We start from the raw sequence: 5,949 nt of genomic DNA on the forward strand, positions 1-5,949 counted from the left end.
GGAAACAGTCTTCTATTGGTAAGTATCCTTCTCGACATGGTTCACAAAACTGTTAAAATGTCCATCTCTGAATTCCTTTTTCTGTGGAAGGAGTGTCCACAACTCTGGTTCTAGACTTTTTGTTTCTTAGCAAACAGCTCTTGAACTTGTGTCTTTTGGACTCAGTTTTGCTAAATGTGAAAGAGACTGTTAGCCCCTGCCACCATTGTCCTAAGGACTCAGGAGCCTGTAGATAGAAAAGGTCTTTACAGCCTCAGGGGAATGTCAGACAGCCTTGAACTTCTGGAGCTCAGGCCCATTCTTTACAGGTTTGGGTGTTGAGGAAGTGTAGATAGAATATGCTCAATTTGGGCAACTTGTCTTCACTTTGAGGGTGTTTGCCACTACATGCTGATGTTTCCCCACTACCATAGAGAGTTAGGCCAGCTGGGGAACTACTCCTTCTACTGAAGTGACATGGATCCTTTTAGGTGTAGGGGTTTTCATTACAGTTTGATAATTTCTAGCATTACGTGTTCTCTCATTTGGGTTCCAGAGTGTAGTTGTCAAGAATCTATCAAACTCTTAGCTATGTATTTCAGGAAACATGAGTTCTTTTGGGGTGCCAGTTCCAGGAAATTAGGGGTAGCAGGAGGAGGCCTGCAGGGCCTTACTATGCAGTTTGTCTGCAGGGATCTGCACAGCCGACTACTGATGGAAAGGACTCAGCTAAAGAAGAAGGTGGACGAGCTGAGGCAGGAGGAAAGGAAACTGCAGAATGATTGGACCGTGCTGAAGTACCACCTGGAGGATTTGAAATTGATCCTTAATGACCAAGATGAAGAGATCAGTTACCTCAAAATCCAGCAACAACAGGTAGGGGCCGGCAACAAGTCAGGCTAAGTTCTGGCACCATTTGCCCATTTGACTGCCTCTCTACCCATCCAATTACCAGTGTTTAACACATCAGCTTACTCACCCATACTCCCTTCCAGCCACGGACCTCATATATTCCAAACATTCCCTTCAGTGTCCATGCACAAGGACTTCTGGGAAGCTTTTGTCTTATGGAGGATTGAAATATGGGCAAGCCTTCCTTTCTGCTCTCCTTGAAGCTGCAATTTAGTAAAGAAGATGGTTCAATAATATATCAAAAACGTACATGTATTTATGATCGGTAGCTTTCTAGAAACAGAGTTTAGTGTAAGTGGGTTCTGGGTCTTAAGGCTCTTTGATTGGCAGGGTTCATGCTTGGTCACAGGTGGGAAGCAGTTTACACGGTGGATATCCTTGTGCCAGTGCCAAAAGAGTGCTTCTCATACTCATGGGTTTGTGTGGCCTGTGGGCTTCTCTTTTCTGCCTGCATCCCAATGTGCTCTTTGCTTTCTCTGAATTCTTGGTTCACAGAGACAGAATCCTGAGTAGCATCTTGTCAGCCCTGATTTCTAGTCGTGGTGCTGGACAGTTCTCCCATCCAGCAGATATAATGTATGGATGACTGGATGACCTTCTCAGGGCTTTTGACAAGTTGGTGGTGGAAGGTGGGAGATTTGGTCCTAAAGCAGAAGAATTTCTCCAAGCAGCTCAATGTAGTCTGTCTAAGCCAATCACTTTTCCCACAATAATTTAATCTCTGAGGAATTATGCCTGAGTTGTGAGACTTTTCTGAAAAAAACTGGTGTGGTTATTTTAAACTCAACTGTTCATTGACCATGATGTTTCTTTCTGTGACGTCTCTTTCGTTAACATGCACTCCTTGTGGGTTTTGAGTGTGATTGCCCACAAGTGTGTTTGCATGTGTGTGTGTGTGTATGTGTAGTATAAGGATATGGGTGTTGGGGTGCATTAAACATGTGCATTTTCTAGCGCAGACCACTGTGTTCAAGTCAGTCTCTCCCACAAACTGGGGTTTCTTACTTCTCCAGATGCTTTTGTTAACCTGTCTAGCTGACCAGCAAGTTAATGGGATCCTCACTCTGTGCTTAGATATGTATGACTGTCTATAACCCTCAACAAAGAACACAATTTTCTCTTAAACAGGAGCTCAAGAGATTGGAAGAAAGCTTTCAGTTCCTGCAGAAGCAGAGGGAAATGGTCATGCAGGAAAAGCACTTGGTCCAAAAGCTGCAGCATCACTTTCAGGTCTCTCAGATGAGGTAGGAGCCCAGACTGGGGAGAGGAGGTAGAGTCAAGGGGATCCCATGGACGTGGGGACAATATCAATTCTGTCCATCTCTGAGGCTACAAGCTGGAGCAGGGAAAAGAAGACCTCAGAGAACTGAGCTGGTCCAGTCAACAAGAAATTCTGGCCAGTATATATTGTGTTTGATACTCAGTGTGTCTGGAGAATATAGTCTCTATACCTCCCTTATGAAAACTGAGTTCTCCCAAGACTTTCCCTGAACTCACAGAGCGATGCTTGTTATGGCCTTCCAAGATATTGGGTTAAAAGTTGTGCAACAATGGGTGGGGTAAAATTCACATTTTATTTAGAAATATCCAATGTAGATCAGAGATATCCATCTTTAACACTGCTCTGTGTAACATTTGCCAACTTCCTGTGAAAAGTTCTCTCTGGATAGAATTGGTTAAGGACTTCCCAGGATGAACCTAGTCAGATACTCGTCTGTAGGGAAGATCAGAACCTTCTCGGGTGTGTTCTGTAACCGACTCCCAAAGCCAGGATGCAGATTCCCAGCTCTAGTTCCTAGGAAAGGACCAGTTTCTATTTGGTCCCAGAGCCCTGACAGGGACAAAGTTCTCAGGCACACATCACAGGAAAAGCTGCTCTAGCACAACAGGCTCTATCTGCATGTTGTTCATGTTCAAGGTTCCTTCTGGGCATGGGGACTGAGCTAGCCTCACGCCCTGTACAGGGACCTAAGATGCAGGCAGTTTACAGCTATCTATAAAATTATAAATAGCTCATGTACAACTCATGCATTTCTCATGTGCTGTTGACTATAGTGTCAATATGCTGTTGCTGTTTTCAAAATGAAATCCCTGAACTATAGAAGAATACCCTATTCTTTCTAGTAGAATGGACACCAACAGTGTTTATTTGAAATTATCATTTGTGTTTAAGCCTGAGATAAGTTTTAGGCCCATCACTCTGGGATCTTAATCCGTGTGAGTACCAACAATGACATTAGTCACAAGATTAAATTCACTGTCCAGCAGAGCTGAGGTGGATTGAGGAACCATCTTCAGCTAACGTGGCAGGTCCCCACTGGCCTGTTTTTCTTAACTGCTTTTCTCTTCCAGGTCTAAAACTCCACAAATTCATCTGGAACAGGCCACTGCCCAGGACGAGAGCCACCAGCAGAAGGATCTCCAGGAAGAACTAGGTGCTGAGTCCCTTCCACAGCAATACTGAATTCTAAGGACACATATTCTTCTTCAATTTTGTTTACCCTTGTGTCATAGGTTCTGATTTTGCCTAGCCAGTGTCCTAGCATGTTTGCTTCTGGGCCTAGATTATTATTATTTTTTTTGATCATACCACTTGAGAGACCTGAGGAAGACAAAGTAAGCCACAAACACCTTCTACACATGTTCTTCACATTAGGATCAAGATAAAAAGACACCGCCTTCAGGTGTGAACACACCAGTGAGGGAAATTCCAGCTCACCTACAGGTGATCACCCTTAATATGATCCTTGTGTCTGCTGACTCCATTCATGAGAAGAAAAGAACACATCAAAAATATATCCTGAGACAAACATTACTCAGAAGACTTCATTTACCAGCAAGTGGACTCTGCCTTGGGGTAACATGACATAGAAGCTCCTATGTGGAATGGACCCAGTAATCTTGAAGAGGCCATCAAAATTGTGACTACCTCACTAGCATTTCACAAGGCAAGCACTTGCCTGTAGTGGGTGTAGTAGGTGCTATCAATATGCAGTGGTAAATGCTAATTGGCTTTATTTTTGTTTTAGAATTTTGTTTATGGTTCATTTGGTTTTGGTTTTGCTATTTTGCTGTTATTTATTCTTGTTATTAGTACCATAATTTTCCAAGTTTATCCATTGTTTATATTCACTATTGTGTAGTAGGTACTATCAATATGCAGTGAGAAATGTTAAATAGCTTTATTTTTGTTTGATTTTTGTTTTAGATTTTAGTTTATGGTTAATTCAGTTTTGGTTTTGCTATCTTGATGTTATTTATTCTTGTTATTAGTACCATAATTTTCCAAGTTTACCCATTGTTTATGTTCACTATTGTTTAAAATATATTGTTTATTAATAAAAAACAATTTCCAACTTTTCACACTTAATCCCAGATTCTTTAATCAAGTGTGGTGTCACACTGCTTTAAGCCCCAAATTTCCAGGTACAGGTGGAAGCCATGGGTCAATGCCCAGTGGATGTCAACCACTTGCCCTTTTGCAGTTGGGCCACAGCTGCCTTAGTGCAGCTCCTGATGGCAGCACTGATGGTGAAGGAGATCAGGTGGCATCCTGTGGGCATGGTGCCTGTTCTCCTGGAGGCCACAGGTAGCTTCACCCTTCAGTGTTGTATGCAGGGAAAAGCAAAGTAAACAAAACAGATAATAAGATCCCGAATGGAGACATGTCAGGTATCTGCCCCCCAAATCCTGGGGCAGGTGTCCCTGGAGAACTTAGGGTTGGGCATCTCTACTCTCTTCCCTCTAGATCATCGGGAATGTTCACCATGCAGTGTAAAATGGCAGGCTGGAATATGTCCCCATGGTTCCACAGTGACTCCCTGGGGATACCAAGCAGAGGTCAGGAGTGATGCAACCAGTGACAGAAACAACATTTAGGCCTTATGGAAAACCATGACCAATCTTTCCCCCATGTCATTCTCTTAAGGCAACCCTACAGAGGACAACTGTCCTGCCATTCTGTGGTCACTGAGGAGCAGAAGAATCTGGGTCTTGGACAAAACCAATGGTGTGGGAGGTGTCTGAGTCTCAGAGCAGTGAAGCCTAAGGGCACTAGAGAAAATCACACCATTTATCTTTTGTCAGAGGGCCTGAGGTTACCTGACAGGGAGGTCTCCCTCTTTGGGTAGAGGAGGGAACATCTTTGGTTTGGTTTGTGTTTCAGACAGGTTCTCATGTTATTTCACATTGTCCTTGAATTTACTATTTCTGGGATTCTCTAACTAGGTTCATACCCAAGCTGATTATAAACACAGATATTTATACTATAATTCATTATATTACTGAAATTTCAGTTATAAAGTAGCAATGGAATTATTTAGACCGGGGCAGCACAGCTTGAGGAAGGATAACAAAGGTTACATCACAGGAAAGGCTGAAAACCACTGAACTTTGTGGTGGAGGTTCCTGCCTCTACCTCCTGAGTGCTGGGACATTACTTGGTACATGCAGTGTGGGGGGATCTAACCCAGCATTTGTGTATAAGAGAAAAGTGCCCTAACACCTGAGCAATGGTCCGCACCACTTCACAGCCATTTCTGGAGGCAGGCCAGTGTCTTCAGGCAGGGGGATAGTCTAGGAGGCACACCTTTGTCACCTGGGGAGCCCAGACTTCCCCAGCTAATGAAAACAACAGAAACACTGCAGCGCTCAGGCACGACCAAGACTGATCTGGATCCTGAAGAAGGCCTTTGTGGTTGGCAGAAATTTCAAGAGTAGTCTGGAGCTGTGGTCATGACTGTGGAAGAAACTTCCAGAAAGAAGCTGCAGGCTTTTGGGAGCCACCACCGACCTGGAGCCACATAGGAAGTAGTTGAAGAGGTTAAGAATGCTGATCTGTGTCCTCCCTCAAACTCACCACCATTTCCATTGCCCTAAACCTGGTGTAGGAGATTGTGTGTTTCCTTCATTGTTTAAGGAATAAAAAAACTTCCTTAACCTTTTGAAAGGGCAGAACTTACGTAGGCAAAGTAGACAGAACTGAATGCTGGAAGTAAGAAAGCAAAGTCAAAGAGAAGCCATGGATCCTCCGTCTGAGACGAATGCTGGTTAGAATCT

This window comes from Microtus oregoni, unplaced genomic scaffold (genome assembly GCF_018167655.1).
Source record: "Microtus oregoni isolate MIOR12 unplaced genomic scaffold, Mior012 000000F_ref0000247, whole genome shotgun sequence".
Classification (NCBI taxonomy): domain Eukaryota; kingdom Metazoa; phylum Chordata; class Mammalia; order Rodentia; family Cricetidae; genus Microtus; species Microtus oregoni.